Below are 18,494 nucleotides of genomic sequence, written 5' to 3'. Positions count from 1 at the left end.
TGCTCCTTCCGGCCGCCAGATCCGGCCGGATCCGGCAAGATCCGGCCCGGACCCCACCTTCTCCGGCCACCTCGACCAACTCCGGCGATCCCCTCCGTTCAACCTCGAAGTGCGTGTGTGCTACAGTATCGGCCCGATCTGGATCTGAGATCCGTTTGCCTCGGTTGACTTTTTCTCCTCTAACCCTAATTTTTCTTGCCTACTTTGACATGCCGTAACTCTGCATCCGTAGCTCCGTTTTGGGCATATAGCATATCAAGATGTTCGTCTCAGAGAGCACATCATTTCATCTCATTGCATCATTTTCATTTGAGTTCATCTTGATGCCTGAAATGCTGTTGGAAGTAGGCTACTTGAGATAATTGTCAGATCTGCTGCTCCATTTAGATATTTGTCATTTTTGCCATGATTATTGTGTGCATGATATGCCCAGGTGCTCTACATGAGTTTTGTTATATGTTTTGCCATCTATCCAGAGGTGCAACCCATGTATTTTTGTGATGTGTGTGGTGACTAGCACAAGCTTGCAAAGTGGTGCATTTGTTAATGCTGATTTCAGGGACTTAGCAATTCCACTAAGTCCTTGGTCTGTTTATCTCATTATGCCATATGTTCTTGTTGTTTCCTAGTGATCCGTGCCTCTTTTGAGGATGATCAGTAAGGATGATTTGTTAATCTTGTAGTGCTCTATCCATCCATGTCTTTTTTTGCAATTATGGAGCACCCTAACTTGAGCCAATCGAGCTCTACTTTTGCTATTTCATGAATCTGGGCAGATTGTCTACTTGTTAGCGATTTTGCCAAGGATGTTGTAGTTGATCCGTGCATGCTATGTTATTGTTCTTGCCATGTCTAGCTTGTATAATGTGTATTTTTGATGGGTGTATGCTTAGATTGTCATGCCTTGCTCTGTAGTGAGTGCATCGAGCTCGTAAACATGCCTACTTGATATCTGATTTGCATACTCCGGTTTTTCTCTAAGTTTGTGATCTGTTTATGTTTTTGCCATGTTCACATGCTTGCAATTGTATTTTCTGATCCCTTTTGGCTCAAGGTCACTAAGGGACTTTTGTTAAGCTTTTTGAGTAGCTCCATGTCATGCTTTGCTTTGCCATGTTCAGTTCTTGTAGTATCTAGTTTTCATGCTTCAAAGTGTGCTACCTGATCTGAAATTTCAGACAATTGTTAATTTCACTAAGTCTGAGATCTGTTTACCGTTTGCACTTTTGCCATGCTTGTTTGAACATGTTAATGGAGGAATTGGCCGTAGCTCAGTGCTAGTCTTTTGTTAAGCATCATGAATGAATTCCTGCCATGCATTTTTATGCCATGTTTGGGTGCTGTAGCATGTTCATCTCATTGCATTTAGTTGACTACTTGCTGTAAATCGCAGACCGGTGCCATATTTGAATTGCTTGCCATTTCCAAACCGTGACTCCGATTCCGGCGATCTTTATATCATTTTCAAGCGATTTCATCTCATCTTTCCAGTGGCACACTTGGATTTCCAAGTTGAGGCCAGGTTCATTCATCTCTTGTCAAATCATGCATATGCATCGCATACCGCATCTCGCATATCATACCATATTCATGTGTGGTTTGTTTACTATGTTGTGTGCTTCCTTTCCGGTGTTTGCTTCTTCGGGTTGGTTCCGTTAACGTCGCGTTTGTGAGGACCCGCTCGACTACATTCGTTTGTCTTCTTCATGGACTCGTTCTTCTTCCTTGCGGGATTTCAGGCAAGATGACCATACCCTCGAAATCACTTCTATCTTTGCTTGCTTAGTTGCTCGCTCTTTTGCTATGCCTATGCTGCGATACCTACCACTTGCTTATCATGCCACCCATGTTGTTAAACCAAGCCTCTAACCCACCTTGTCCTAGCAAACCGTTGTTTGGCTATGTTACCGCTTTGCTCAGCCCCTCATATAGCGTTGTTAGTTGCAGGTGAAGATTGGAGATCGTTCCTTGTTGGAACATGGAGATCGTTCCTAGTTGGAACATTGCTTACTTGTTGGGATATCACAATATCTCTTATTTAATTAATGCATCTATATACTTGGTAAAGGGTGGAAGGCTCGGCCTTATGCCTGGTGCTTTGTTCCACTCTTGCCGCCATAGTTTCTGTCATATCGGTGTTATGTTCCCGGATTTTGCGTTCCTTACGCGGTTGGGTTATAATGGGAACCCCTTGACAGTTCACTTTGAATAAAACTCCTCTAGCAAGGCCCAACCTTGGTTTTACCATTCGCCACCTAGCCTCTTTTTCCCTTGGGTTAGGCCAGCCCAAGGGTCATCTTTATTTTAAACCCCCGGGCCAGTGCTTGTCTAAGTGTTGGTCCAACCCAGAGCACCATGCGGGGCCGTCCCTTGGCAACTTGGGTTACGTTGGCTCCCGTACGCTTAGCTTATCCGGTGTGCCCTGAGAACGAGATATGTGCAGCTCCTATCGGGATTGTCGGCACAACGGGTGGTCTTGCTGGACTTGTTTTATCATTGTCGAGGATGTCTTGTAACCGGGATTCCGAGCCTGATCGAGTCTTCCCGCTAGAAGGAATATCCTTCGTTGACCGTGAGAGCTTGTTATGGGCTAAGTTGGGACACCCCTGCAGGGATTTGAACTTTCGAAAGCCGTGCTCGCGGTTATGGGCAGATGGAAATTTGTTAACGTCCGGTTATAGAAAACCTAAAGTTTACCTTAATTAAAATGCATCAACCGCGTGTGTAACCGTGATGGTCTCTTTCCGGCAGAGTCCGGGAAGTGAACACGGTGTTGGAGTTATGCTTGACGTAGGTTGTTCTAGGATCACTTCTTGATCATACTTTTATCGATCGTGCTTTGCCTTCTCTTCTCGCTCTCTTTTGCGAACAGGTTAGCCATCATATATGCTAGTCGCTTGCTGCAGCTCCACCTCATACCTTTACCTTACCCATAAGCTTAAATAGTCTTGATCGCGAGGGTGTGAGATTGCTGAGTCCCCGTGACTCACAGATACTTCCAAAACCAACTTGCAGGTGCCGATGAGTCCGTGCAGATGACGCAACCAAGCTCAGGAGGAGCTCGATGAAGATCTTGTCCTTTATGTTGTTTCGTTCTAGTTGATCAGTAGTGAAGCCCAGTTGGGGTCGATCGGGGACCTTGTCGCTTTTGGGGTTCTTCTTTTATTTTGGTTCCGTAGTCGGACCTTGATTGTATCTGGTTGATGTAATGCTTTATTCATGTAATTGTGTGAAGTGGCGATTGTAAGCCAACTATGTATCTCTTTCCCTTATGTATTACATGGGTTGTGTGAAGATTACCTCACTTGCGACATTGCTTTCAATGCGGTTATGCCTCTAAGTCGTGCTTCGACACGTGGGAGATATAACCGCATCGAGGGCGTTACACTATCGTCATCTTGTTGGCAGTCTTGTCTATCTTGCCGTTACGCGTCCTGACATCTCCTATCCTGTCCACATCCTGAGTCAGTTTGTTTCGGCCCCCACCTCTGTCCACTATAGTCATCTCCTCCGTGTTCTACGATATCTTCGTGGCACGATCCCTCAGCGCCTTTTCTTTCCCCACTCCATCTCTCTTGAGCTCCAGGCCTACTCTGATGCTACCTGGGCCAGTGATCCCTTTGATCGACGCTCGCTGTCTGCTTACTGTGTCTTTCTTGGTGGCTCTCTTATTGCCTGGAAGACAAAGAAGCAGACTACAGTTTCTCGCTCGAGCACAGAGGCTGAGTTGTGAGCCATGGCTATGTTGACGACTGAGATGATCTGGTTACGGTGGTTACTTGAGGATTTTGGTGTGTCTGCTACTACCTCCATTCCTCTACTGTCTGACAGCACCGGTGCTATCAGTATTGCGCGTGCCCCGGTGAAGCATGAACTCACCAAGCACATCGGTGTGGATGCCCACTTTGTGCGTGTTGCTGTGCAGGATCAGACTCTCGCTCTTCACTATGTGCCCTCGGAGTTACAGTTGGCTGACTTCTTCACGAAGGCACAGACTCGAGCACAGCATGGGTTTTTCCTCTCCAAACTCAGTGTTGTTGATCCACCATGAGTTTGAGGGGGGATGTTAGATGTGTATAGTTCAGTGTGTACATCCCCATTGTATAAGGGGCTTTTTTGCACTTTACCACATCTGTATATGTACTGGCCATTGGCCCTCAGTAAAGCTTAGTTGCTCACTTATCCAACAGTAACGATGACGATTGATACCAACCTGATGCTGTGAGGCGCCACATCACTTTGAGTCAAAGTTCAACCCCCTTCGTATACACCGCAGATGGGGTCTTGCGCCACTAATCTGACCATTCCTACTTTCTCTACCATTGCTTCTTCTACCCATCTTCTTGCACGTATGGTAGTGGATCGATCAGGCCCTTTGCAACACCACCACCTGCAAACAGCTGACCCGGTAGGTTGCAGAAGAGAAGAGGTAACCATGGAGAAGAGCAGGTATGGCTCAAGTTCTCACCATGGGTTATTGCTAGCACTGCTGTTTTGCTTGCTGTTTGATTTGTCCATGGCCCGCGTGCAACCTCTACGGCTAAACAAAGCGCAGGAAAGCACCATGAGAAACCTTTCAAGCATGATCTCCGCCATGGCTCCGTGGAGCCACTGGGACACAACCGACCCGAACCCGTGCCTGTGGAGTGGGGTCACTTGCTCTGTGCCGTCTAACCGCCCCGGTTCATCTGCAGTTGTGCTCCACCTCTCCATGTCTCGCTTTGGCCTCTCCAACTCCACCGTACTTGCCTGCTTATGCTCCCTTGACACCTTGGAATCTCTGGATCTCTCGAAAAACAGGTTCACCGATCTGCCACGGCAGCTCTCCTCATACCTCTTGGGTTCTAGATTGCGCACGCTCAATCTGAGCTACGCTCAGTTGCCTGGTCCGCTCGGCGACTTCACTGGTTTCCGCAAACTGGAGGTTCTTGATTTCTCCTTCAGTTTGCTGAGTGGAAATGTGGACGAACAGTTGAGTTCTTTGCCCAGATTGAGAAGCTTGAACCTTAGTTCCAACACACTTGATGGTAGCCTCCCAACAAATATGGTCCACTCTTTGAAGGAACTGGTGTTATCTAGCAACAACTTCAGTGGCTTGATACCTAGTGAAATCACCATGAATACCGAGATGTTGGATTTGAGTTACAATAAGCTTAGTGGTGAGATACCTTCTGATCTGTTCTTGGCTGCTGGTTTGCATACCGTTGATCTCACCGGCAACATGCTTGAAGGGCACATACCGCAAGGATTCTCTCACAGCCTCTATCGCCTTCATCTCGGAGGAAACTTGCTCGATGGTAGTATCCCAGGCTCGATTAGTGATGCCTCAATTCAAGCTTGTCTTATCTTGAGCTGAACAATAACCACTTGGCGGGAGGCATACCCCGGCATGTTGGCAGATGCAGTAAGTTGGTTCTCTTGAATCTGGCAAGCAACCAGTTGAACGGTACAGTGCCCACTGAGATCAGCAAACTTGATAGCATGGCTGTTCTGAAACTGCAAATGAACAATTTTGACGGACATGTACCAAGTGCACTTGTCGATCTGGTGAACTTGAATGTATTGGACCTTAGCCAAAACTCATTTACTGGAGAGATACCACATGAAATTTTCCAGCTACTGCGGCTTTCAAACATATGTTTGCAGGGCAACAAGATCACTGGCGCCATTCCAACTTCAATCAGTTCATTGCAATTTCTTATTGAGCTTCATCTCGGGGATAATGAGCTCACTGGTGTGATCCCCACAATGCCGACCAGCTTGAGTGCAATTCTGAATCTAAGTCACAACCATCTCAGTGGATCTATTCCTTCAAATATTGGCGTTTTGAAGGGCCTGGTGATTCTTGATATTTCCTATAACGACTTGTCTGGCCCGATACCATCCTCGCTCGAAGGTTTGCAAAGCTTGACAGAGCTGGTGCTTTCTTATAATCAGCTCTCTGGATCCCTTCCAGCATTTCGATCATCTGTGGCAGTCGATTCCAGGGGAAATCCAGATCTTCTCAACAATACCGCCAACGCTCCAGACGTGATGACAAGCACCGAAGATCACGGCTCGGCTATATGGGTTGCGGCAGTTTCATTTGTGGTTTGCTTCGTCGTCTCTTTCTATGGGGATGGGATCAGAAACGGGTGGCTTACAGGTTGAGGCCTCCTTTGGTTTGGAGGAATTTCATAGAAATTCTAGAGGATAGGATTTCTTATAGGATTTTTTCCTTTAGAGCCCTTTGGTTCATAGGAATGGATTCTTATTCCTACATAGGATTGGTTCCTATCCTCCACATTTTATAGGAAAATAAAAATGAGCCTAGACTCAATGAAAAAATTCCTTTGGTGTCAACCAAATGACATCTCGTTTCCTATTCCTACTCATAGGATTTAAGATACATGTCATCTCATTTCCTACAAAATTCCTATTCCTACGATAATCCTATCCTATGAACCAAAAGAGGCCTGAAAGGGCAACTAGCTGACTACTTGGTGCTGCAAGCCAAACCCAACGCCAAGCCATAGATGCATGTAATTTTTTTAGTTAGGATTAAAGATACCAATGCTGGTGTAAGAAATAAGAGCTAAACTACAATTATCTTTTTCTCCGCATAATTTGTTTTGAATGGCATTTTCACCGCATAATAGCTGAAAATGCAGCAGAGTATTCAGCTTGTCCTATGGAACATGGTTAGGCAGAGTTCATATGTACACTCAACGCATTGGACTTCAGTTAAGAACAATCGATCAGTATTCTCGCAGTCGTAGATACCGAACAATTAAGACTGTAAGTAAACTATCATACTTGAATGTTGGTGCTCTATTTGCGAATCATCCCTCCCTTGCAACCTGACACTCGATGCAGAGGCCGATTGTTTTTCCCTCTTTTTGAGGAAAAGAAAAAATCACCTGCGACCTGAAGCAATCAGAGGAATGGTTTGCCGTTCGAGGGCACACACACGGAAGGCACCTGCCTCATCCTGCTCGCCGCGCGTCGCCGGATCAGCGTGAGGAGTAGCCGAGTAGGCGGCTCCTGGGCATCGGTGACGAGGGCGGCGGCGCGTAGAGCCTGGCGGTGGAAAGGAAGGCCGAAATTGTACGTGCCACGCGGCTCCTGGTTGCTCAGTGTAAAGGAGGGTTGAAATTTTGGTTCTGTTCAAGCTATCCCATCTTGTGCGGGGTTGGGGTTTCATACCGGAATTGGGGATGACGGAAACCCTAGCGGCCGCCGGACGAACCGCGGAAGTCACCAGGGCGGCGCTCTTCCTCCCCCCAGTCCATCCGCCGCACGCACTCCTTCCATCCTCCGCCACACGCTGACTCGACAAGCTCTCGGCCAGTTCCCATTTTGCCGGTGGGGATGCCAGCCGGAATGGCCTCATCGCCGCTGCACTCTCCGGAGAAAAATCCCTAAGTGAATCCCCATCTCCACCGTCCTTGCTCTTGTTTTGAGTTGATGCCTTGTCATCAGGCTGGTAGATTTGGGTACATTTCATCATAATAGAAACAAGATTAGTTCGTAGCATTGATGGCATTCCAACGGAAACATCATTAGATCACAATTTTTTTGTGTGCAGGTAGAAACTGGCTATAACATAGCAAATTACTTGTTCCATAAACATGTGTACAATTTCACCAACACAACCTTCTTTGAGAAATGAAACAGCCCGAGGGCAATGTTTCCAAGGGAAATACGACACAGATTGTTTGATCTAGAGAAATAAGACATCACAATGGTGAACACTAACCTGACCAACTCAAAGGGCTGGGGCGGTCTGGCAGTGGCAATCTGGTGGTTCACGTGGTGCGAGAGGAATGCCCGGATTTTCCAAAGCAAGGCGTCCACTGTCAGCACGGTCTTCAACTTGATGATTGATAAATTTAGGATATGGAACCAGGCTGGGCGTCATAGGATTCAGCTGCTTTTGGACAGACCTCGAGAGCCAGACTGATTATGTGCTGATGTATGTTGCTGGGTTGCCGGCTGTTGGCATAGTGGATGTATAGCGGCCTGCTCCGACCAAATACTTGTAACACCTTTCCTCTTATAAATGAAAAAGAAAAGCTGCTCCGACAACGTTTCATAAAAAAAAACAATGGTAGAAAATCACGATCAAAAATACATTTTTAAGCAACCAACGCTTGTGCCTCCTTCACAAGATCAAGAGAGGAGGGGCCTGGCGGTCTTCTTCGCTCCACAATCAGTCCCAGCGAAGAGCATGTAGCTTTCAAGGCTAGACATGATTCCCGGAGCCTTGGACAGTGTCTCCATGAATTTCTGATTCTTGAAGTGCGCGCTGTACTGGCCGTGCCGCATCACTGTAACAGCAATCCGACCGCAAAGCTTGACGATTCTTAGGCTGTTAGCCGTGGCCTCACAGTTCTCTTCTACTATAGTCTTGAGCTTCGCCACAAATACACCTTCTGCTGGGACGATCGTTAGAGCCACGACATTGAAGTCATCTGCACTGATCAGTTCGCTGCATATCGCCAAAGTAAGAGATAAAAACGCCTCTTGCAGTTCCATCATAGCAGTTTGCTCCTCATTTGCTTGATCGGTTAACTTAGTTTGGCTCCTGTGGTCCGAAAGTTTTTTTTCTTCATCATTTCCCAGTATACAAAGTTGTTGCTGCTCTGCATCATCGCCCGATGCAGAAACATTGCTTTGAGATGCTTCGGTTGGGGGTTCTATTTGGCTGTTCAACACACTCTGTGAGTAGCTGCAATAATAAAAACGAGACCAGTAAATGTGAGGCAGCGGGCCAGCGGGAACTTTTCAATTAGTATATTTTCTTTTTGCGAAAAATCAATTAATATAATTAAGTGTATAGTTACAGTTTTCTGTTTTCCACTTGTTAGTGTTGTGCTGATCTAGTAGATGTTTGAATTAGATAAATGGGTTGAAACAGTTACCTTTGGCAGCAAGATAGTCTTCACATGTTCCTTGTCCATTTGATGACGACTACACAAATTCTCCAAGATCTCTGCTGCTATTGTGCTGTATATGATCTTGTTCTTAGCATCAAGTAATTCAACAATGTTCTCATATTCCCTCACTACAAGCCCAGACATAGTTGCTGTCTTGGATAGTAGTGCCAATGTTTTACCAGCCGTTACTTTCAGCCCTTTCATGACGAACTTGGTGTCATTTTCTTCCGGTTTTCCATCAGTAAGGAAGTACTGCAGCTGCTTCTCGATGAGATTTTCTTTTTTCTTTTTTTTGAAAAAAGGCAAAAGATTTGCCATTTCATTGATTAAGAAAGGAGTTATCGAACAAGGGCCGCAAGGCGGCAAAATAAAATGTCTACTCTCGCGGTATTACAACACTCATGTGCTTTGCACCCGCCACTGCCCAAAGAGACACCTCTTCTTTGATCTTACAGATTAGGACCATGGAAGGGATGGCCATGTTTCGAAAGACCCTAGCGTTACGCTCTGTCCATATCTCCCATGAGATAAGCATCATCAAGGAGGCTAGCGCCTTAGGGGAGCCAAGGCGAATCTAAAGGTTGCCGTTCCACCAGTCTTTCACCGAAGTCCTCGTCTGCCATATCGCCGTAGAAATGTGGTGCATGCCAAGCCACATAAGAATATGGTTCCAAATGCGGATGGTGAAGCGGCATTGGAAGAGAAGGTGGGCTGCCGACTCCTGACATTGCTTACAAAGTGGGCAGAGGCCATAGTTTGGCCATCCGCGACGTATGAGACGATCCGATGTCCAAATCCTATTTTGAAGGACTAGCTAAGCAAAGAACTTGCACCGAGGGGTGGCCCAAACCCTCCATACAGAGTGAACGGGATCGGGCGATGTGAGACCCTCAAATTGTGCCTTCTAGATGAGATTTTCTTTTGTTTTGCTGCTGAGATCGGTTTGCATATCCAAAGCCAATTCTGTCAGTATTTCCTTGGCTCGCATCTGCAGTTCTTCGACATTTCCGTTGCCCTCATCAAGAATTTCCCCAAGGTTGTTCATTGCATGTTTGCTAGAAGATATTTCTGAGTGCACCCTTCTGCCTGTCCACTCAGGAGCACGGATGAGCATGTGAACCACTTTCAAGGATCCGTTTACAATATCTGCCCAGGTATTTATACTAATATCTTGGATTAGTGTCTCGGAGTGAAGAGGCGCCATGATCTTGGGAAGGAGACCAGGGGTGCTGCATAAGTCGCCACAGTTGTGCTGGTCGCCCGCGAGCTTCTCGAGAATTGTCATGCCTTGCAGAATTAACTCGTTCCAGGCATCTCCTTTGCTGCCATGGATTGGGATATCCACTTCATCTTGCTAAGCGTCACCCTCTTGTGTTTTAGCCTTTTTTGCTCTGCGTTTCTCTATGCGCCTAACACTGAAAATCAATCTGTCTTTAGCATTCATAGGGTCTTTTAACTTAATTTGAGTTGAGCAATGATTGTGTCCTTGTTGGTTGTTCCAATATGGCAGGCTGGTATCGAGCAGGGAGGATATGCACTGTATTGCCCCAGGGTACTGGGTTAGATGGATGTCACCTGCAAGATAGGCGACGATCCTGGCGGCGAGCTCCCTGATCTCTCTATCGCTGCTTCTCCACCCCAGTGTATCGATCAGCTTCTGAATCTTTGGCCTTGAGGGAACAACAAGTGATCTTACATCTGCCTCCAGCTTAATGAAGGCGTCGAGTATTCTTGCTCCCGAGAGGTAGTCTTGCTGCGATTCAGAGTCCAGCAACTCAACGGCATAGTTGATCAATTTCCTGCCACGGATGGACGCAGGGTCCCGCCAGCATTTCGCTCGTGTGTCCATAATCACGCTGTATTATGCGCCACAATGAGAGCGCCACGCAGACCATACGCCCGTAAGTGTAAATGCACACTAAGGATCACTAAGACCACAATCATGCAGATGACAGGAAAACATAGGAAGGGAAAAAACGATTGAATGGCAGTGTAGCGGCGCGGAGACAGCTTTTTAGCATGAACTTTTTTCCTAAGATTCTGACTGATTCCCACAAAATATGCAGTAGCGTTGATGTACAGTTGGGCGAAATTAAGGGACAGGTTGTCCTCCAAGTCGTTCAAGATCCTGTGTGCGCCATAGCAAATGCATAGTCAGGGTCCCAGTCGTCAGCCTCGTTAACATTCATTTGGTGCTCGGTAAAAGAAAAGCAATGTGAACTCTAATTTACAGAGTAGGATATGCCATTAATTACCTGGATGCTTGTAACATGCTAATAACTTTTTTTTGAGGGCTTACATGCTAATAACTGTGAGGCACCAGGAGCGCCAGGTAGCCCAAGCCTGTTACGGCCATCAAACCGTACGTACGTCTGGCCGAGCACATCAAGAGATAAGAGAAGAATGTTCCTACAAGCCTCCTCAGCGATTTGGATTCCTGGCTGTTGGATCTGGCTGCTTGATGCGATCTAGGCCGTCAGATCAACCCCTGGAACGACCTCGTCCGTCGGATAAAAAAAAGTTACTGCTGGAATGAATAGTTTCACCTCAACCGTGCCACCGCACGTAAATAGCCTGCCCCGCCGGGGGCATTTTCGTCATTTCACGCTTGCGCGTATAAATTGCGTCCCCGCTCCTGTGGAGATGACCTAGCCGCCTCTCCCCCGCACTCACGCAGCCCCTCTCCTCTTCCTCCCGTCCCCCCTCCTGGCCACTCGCTCGATCCCCACTGCTCGCCGCCTCGGACGCCGGCCGATTCCGGCCGCTCCGTCGCCGCCCGGCACACACGCGGTTGCAGCTCTACTAGCTTTACCGCGTCGATCCACTTTTCCTCGCCTCCTGTGGTCGCCCCCATCAATTTCCCCCTGCTAGGGTTTCGGTGGTGGAGGTCGACCTCGCCTCCGGCAGCCGCCTGCTTGTTGCCCGGCGCGACTGGACCGCCGACATCAACACGAAAGAGGTGTTGTTCGTCATCATCAATCTGCCTCGGGTTCACCGGATTCAAGAAAGGGCATGGGCGGCAACTCCCTCCTAGATCCCATCCGTTGCAGGCGTGCAGGCAACTCCGGTGAGTCCACCCTGATGCATTGTTTGTACCTCGCGCACTTTTTTCCCTCTCTCGTGGTTCGGCGGGGAGCGAGCGGCGGTTGCAGATCGATGCCATGTGGTGGAGCGATGGGGGGTTTGTAGGGGGAACCACGCCATGGCAGGTGAGGCGGACTGTGCTAGCTAGAGAGGTGCAGGCGCGTTTGATGGGGCGGATGGTTCACGACCGACGTGTGGCGAAGGAAGGGGCGTTGATGTACAGGACGTAGGAGAGCATGGTGATGCTTCTGTACAGCATGGTGACCACGGCGGGGCGTGCCTAGGTGCATGGGGGCGAGCTGGAGTTTGTTTCTGTTGATGGGCTCATGGGAGGGGCCGTACCCCAGGGGAGGTGGCGACGGTGGCTTAGGCTTGTTGTTTTCTTCCATATGCAGATTTTCAGGCTTTATGTTGCCGCCTGACTTATTCAGTTCAGAGGCTATGTGCAAGTTTTAGGCTGCTGCTACTGTCTATCTATGCATGTTTGTCCTCGCCTTCTATGTCGTTGCTGATGTTTATCTATACAAGTCTATGCTGATGCCTTTTATTTTCCAGTTGTCTGACGGTGAACTAGGAGTTTTTTTTGCTGATTAGAGATGCTGCTGCTACTTTTATTTATTCCAGTTGATTGATGAACTAGATGTAGTCACCGGTTTGGTGTTTACAGTCCTGTGAATGGAATATGTTTATTTGTGTCATCATTGCTGCTTCCTGTCTCCTTTTCTCTACATCTCAACATATTTTTATCATCATGAGAATCCTCGGTCTTGTAGTTTATCTATAGTGTCAAGCTTATCTTATTCCTGCCAATAGTTACCTTGCTTTTTCCAGGCAACATCAGTAGCTTTTTACCTGAACAAAATGCATGCATTTGATCCTTGGGGAGAAGCTAACCTGAATTGCATATTGGTTATGTGAGAAGTGCCCTCTCTCCCTCTCTCATGGTGTGTTTCTTCCTCCTCTGTGTGTTTTCTTAAACAGGGGGAGGGGGTGTCGATATGCCAAGCAGGAAGAAAGCTGGATCCGGATGCAAGGGGCAGGCGGACAGACAATAAGGTGTGTGCCGACTACACAACTGCCAACCTTTTCTGTTTTAGTGAGATATTTTTTTGTGATGTTTCCTCTAGACACAAACCATAATTGTTTCGAATATAACTACCATTTTTTATTTCTTAGGAGTGTATTTCAGTGCAAGGGGGGGTTTAAATTGATAGTCCATGTCAGCAGTTGCCATGTTTTTTTACTGTTTTGACCATATTAACCATTGAGTGGTTGTCAGATTAATCATACCTTGTTGTCATGTGTTTTTTCATATGACCTTGCCATGTTTATAAACCCATAGTTGCCGCGAATATACTTTGCTATCCGTGACAAGGGGGTGATTGCCATTTTTTTATAAATACATGGTTGTTGTGTTTAATAAAGCGGAGTTGTCAGGTTTTAAGTGGGGTGTAGTCAGATATACAACACCTGGTTGTCAGGTTTTAATGATGTATAAGCAGGTGTAGTTGTAGTGCAGCTGCTGATTTGCTACCATTATGATTCCCGATCGTTGAAGAAGCCGGTGGTTCCACTCATAAGTAACTGAAAACAAGTGGATGCTCCTTTGCCATCTCCTGTGCACAAAATTTGTGAACTCATTGTGATTCAGAAATACATGGTAGCGTGCAACAGATATTCTGTGGTTATTTTACTGATGTAGCTTACCAATCATGTTATTTGCTGTTACCAACATGTACCTGATTTTGGCCATTGTCATTTAACATAGTTTTTGGTCTCATTAACAACACACGTTGGTGTCAAGACGAGCGACATGGCCTGCTATGATCAACAACTTCTGAGTCATAGGATTTGATGCATTATTCTGTGTGAAAAAGGGCAATGAATGCATGAATTAAGTTTTTTTGGTTTGAAGCAACTAGCAATTTCTATGTATATATTACTATACTAATAGATGAGAGCATGTGTGCATATGTATGTGGTTTTCAAGGAGAGTTATGTGACCATGGAGTTCGTGCTCGTCGGCGGGACGGTGCAAGGCGCAACTCCGACGCGGTCGCGTGGTGGATGTGCGGTGTAGGAAGCGGTTCCTTGCCGGTTGGACGGCGTTCAGGCGCAACCCTGGTGCCCACTGAGTACTGCCTCAGCTACAACCTCCCTCGGTGAGCTTCATCTTCCTCCTGCTCATCTGCTTCGGCTACTATATTGGACATGGTCGTGGCTATATTGATGTGGTGCTTGTCTGGTTGATGCTCTATGACCTACTCATGCGTCGGTCCCTACCTGAGCTCTGTAGTTGTGGATGCATGCTATTCTAGGGTTTGCAGGATGTTGTTCATGTTTGGTTGCTATCATAGGAGCTCCTGTAATGATTTGGTTTACATGTGGATGTCGTATAGCTATGCTCCTGGATTTGCTAAATTGACCAGTGGTGTTAGTGCTAGGGCGATGATGATTAACATTGGCTGAAATAAGTGTGCCTTTGAGCAATCGAGGCATCGGTGGGTATCAAGTTGGATCCTCCCTCTTGTCTCTAGAATCCTTTTTGATCATGTGATACTTGTTGTTCTGCCCTTGGATGGTCATTCTTGTTGAGTGATAACCAGGGTAGCTACCCTGTATAAACAGATTGATCTGGTGATAAGAGATGACGGGGTAGGCTATATGATCGAGGAAAGGCGAATTTGAGCCCACTATGCAATGAACCCTGAACCCTCTTTATTTGTATTTAAAGGTGTTGCTTATTTATCGAGAATCCATCCAGAAAGAAGAGAAGGATGTTCCTACAAGCCTCCTCAGCGATTTGGATTCCTGGCCGTTGGATCTGGCTGCTTGATGCGATCTGGGCCGTCAGATCAACCCCTGGAACGACCTCGCTCGTTGGATCAGATCCTGGTACTGTAGGAATGAATAGTTTCACCTCGACCGTGCCACCGCATGTAAATAGCCTGCCCCGCCGGGGGCATTTTCGTCATTTCACGCTTGCGCGTATAAATTGCGTCCCCGCTCTCGTGGAGATGACCTAGCCGCCTCTCTCCTCGGCTACAACCACCCTTGGTGAGCTCCGTCTTCCTCCTGCTCCTCTACTTCGGCTACTGTATGGGACAAGGTCGTGGCTATGTTCATGTGGTGCTCGTATGGTTGTTGCTCTATGCCCTACTCATGCATCGGTTCGTACTTGAGCTCTGTAGTAGTGGATCCATGCTATTCTAGGGTTTGCAGGCTGCTGTTCATGTTCAGTTGCTATCATAGGAGCTCGTGCGATGCTCTGGGTTACATGTGGGTGCCCTGGTCCTGTAGCTATGCTCCTGGATTTGCTAAATTGATCAATGGTGTTCGTGCTAGGGCAATGATGATTAACCGTGGCTGAAATAAGTATGCTTTTGAGCAATCGAGGCACCTGTGGGTATCAAGTTGGATCCTCCCTCTTGTCTCTAGAATCCTTCTTGATCCTGTGATACCTATTGATCTGTCCTTGGATGGTCATTCTTGTTGAGTGATAACCAGGGCAGCTCCATTGTATAAACTGATTGATCTGGTGATAAGAGATGATGGGGATAGGTTATATGATCGAGGAAAGGCGAATCTGAGCCCACTATGCAATGAACCCTTAACCCCTTTTATTTGTATTTAAAGGTGTTGCTTATTTGTGCTCGAGTGTTTATAGCTGTCTTATGTAAAGATTTCTTCTCTCTCATATCTTTATTGCATAAAAGTTGTTCTTGATCTTTTATTGTTTGTTGTTGGACCTTGATTTCATCTGGTTAAGAGTAAGTTGCACATTGTTATGCTAGAAGACTAGCTCCCAGCAAGTTGTCGGTTGAATGGCTTGTTTTAATTTGTTGATAAACCAGCAGAAACCACAGTGTCCTGTTTCTAATAACATCGTCTTTAGGCTGGTTAATGTTTGTATTGGAGCTGAGTATTTTTTTATATTTGCTGTTTATATCCAACATTGCTCCGTTTCATTTAGGACATGCCTGATGAACACATCTATCTATATGCCCCTGATGAACCATGTATTTAATATTTAATACTATAAGGCATGCACAGGAAGCAAATAATCAAGGCTGGGAAAGAAGTGTCATGTCTAATTGCTCTTTATTGCTTGTGTAAACCAAAAGAAAAACCGCCACAGACAACTATTTTGCATATATTCATCTGGGGCGAGCAGGGAGCACAATTAGTATCACTGTAAACACAAAACTAAATGAGAAGCAAAGTGGAATGTTTTATAGTGTAAGACATAGGATTGCACATTTCCAGTTGCAACTTGCAATTGAATTGTGAACTAAGTATTGTAATAACACTCTTTTATTGGCCCTCACTACCCTTGACTAATCTATCCAAATCATTATGTCATTTGTGCCTCCCACCATTGTCAAGAACCATGTTAACAAAAGGAAACTCCGAGCAGGAACCGTTCTTCAGGTGGCTTTCCTTTCGCTCATCGTTCCTATATTTTATTTCGCTTGTTTTTTACCATCTTCCTTCTCTGTCTGTTTCATGGTTGGGACGGTGGTGTGGCGCTGGGGCTGTCTTGCGGGTCGACCGGAGAGGGAGCACACCGAGTGGGCTTCTGAGATGGCTGAGGTGATTATTTGCTCCCTTGTTTGTCTTTCTCTTTGTGATGTGTATGTGCTCATCAAGGCCTTTGTTGTTTTCTAGGGATCTGTCTAGGGTTTCCTGGTTAATCCATTCTGATTTTGGTCTGCTCATGCTCTTGGCTTCTGGACCGTGGTGCTCGAGGTGGTCTGGCTGTCGTCGCCGCCCCTGCTCGATGCTGCGCCACCCGTTTTCCCCGCCGTCGACGAGCTTCTCGGGCTCTTCAATGATTCTTACAAGGAGGTCATATGCAAGAGAGTAAGAGGTGTGTTCTTCTTCTTCTTCTTCTTCTTCTTCTTCTTCTTCTTCTTCATCACCATCATGGAGAGAAACATAAGAAAACCATTAGTCTCATCATCTTATGGAGCTGAGTGTCGTCCCATAACTATTGTTGCATGATTTATCATATTATAAATGTTAATTAGGCCATTAAATTTGCATTGCATTGTTCCCCTAAATGAATTGCATTTTTGCTGTTATTGCTTATTGTTGTTGGCAGGACAAATATGTGTAGTTTATAACACTGTTGCAGGATAAATGCAAATTTGATTCGCTTTTTTCTTGCACCGGCAACATCATCTCTGCATGTGCTGTTTAGGTTGTGTTAGTAATGACTAATGAGAAAGTGTGGCAAATAATCGCTGAACAGAGTCGGATGATTCATTCATGTGCCAGTGTCTCGCTATATGCCAATAGTTAGTCATGATTCATTTTCATTTCTGCATACGCTATTTTTTAGAAAGTGATCGCAATACTGTAGTTTTTACAAATTGCAAGGACGAAAAAAATCTTCAGTTCTATTTTAAAAGTAAAACCAGATGATCAGCGCCGTCAGCCACGTAGACTGATTTTGTAGGTTGATACTAGAGGCTAATTATATGTGAATTGTTGATGAGTAGAAAGCAAATGTATAGAGGGCATACCAACTACTGTAAGGTCGAGAATTCATATACATCATTTATGCATGGGTTTGTTGTATTTCTAATTTCCAAATGTTTACTATGTGTGTAGTTGCATAGTATTTCTTGATAATTCAGACACAGTAATTATGCATGTGTGTGCCATGTATCTTATTTCCAAATGCTTACTGTTTTTGTCGTTGCATGGTGTTTCTTTATACACAATTGTATAGTGATCGTGATGCATACTTCTTTGGAATATAGAACCATGTTACACTGCTATTCTTACTTTTTATATTGGTGTAGTTTTGATGAATTGCAGAGGCTGCTAAAAGACAGAGGCATACAGTGTTTTTTTTTATTCACTCAATCAGGTTAAAACACAGAACAATGTAAGTTTATGTTGCTTCCTGTATGGGTTAAATGTTTTTTACATGATTTTTCTCTGGTATACACACCTCATCTTTAATAACAGGTCATGTGACAATCTAGGAGTAGGAGTATTTGTTTGATATGTATTCATCATGCAACTTTGTCCAAACTGATAATCAGGTGGTAACTTTGTAAATAATAATTAGAGGCTTAGAACTTTCAGTAAATCCATAGTATTTACAGACTGGAATCACATTACTAGAAGTAGGTTACATTCAAGCGAGAATCATGTTTTTGCAGATTTCCTCAACTCTTTATTCAACAATTATGGTGATTTTGTTTCTGGATGCGGTCCTTTTCTTTTAACTTCTAATGTCAATGACAAAATTCTACACTCACCGTTTCTATAGTGAGGCACACTGGTTATATTTGCAGCTGCATGTGGATCGACCGCAGCCTCACTATTTTTGCCTACAAGTATATCATGGTTTTGGACAGACTTCATACATTGTTGGTGCTAAATTTGTTTTTGGTGATTAATGCTACATTTACATTGATCCTTGCAACCCCGACTTGGTGGCATGTGTTTATTGTAAAAGTAGTGTGTCCGTGCATA

At 45.6% G+C, this 18,494-nt stretch overlaps 1 pseudogene; it reads left to right on the top strand.

Annotated features, from left to right (window-relative positions):
• The first annotated feature begins 3,421 nt into the window (after positions 1–3,421).
• LOC119289031 lies at positions 3,422–6,190 on the top strand (annotated as a pseudogene).
• The last annotated feature ends 12,304 nt before the right edge of the window (positions 6,191–18,494 follow it).

This window comes from Triticum dicoccoides, chromosome 4A, assembly GCF_002162155.2.
Source record: "Triticum dicoccoides isolate Atlit2015 ecotype Zavitan chromosome 4A, WEW_v2.0, whole genome shotgun sequence".
Classification (NCBI taxonomy): domain Eukaryota; kingdom Viridiplantae; phylum Streptophyta; class Magnoliopsida; order Poales; family Poaceae; genus Triticum; species Triticum dicoccoides.
The sequence above is the reverse complement of the archived record's forward strand: the minus strand, read 5'-3'. Positions and strand labels throughout refer to the sequence as shown.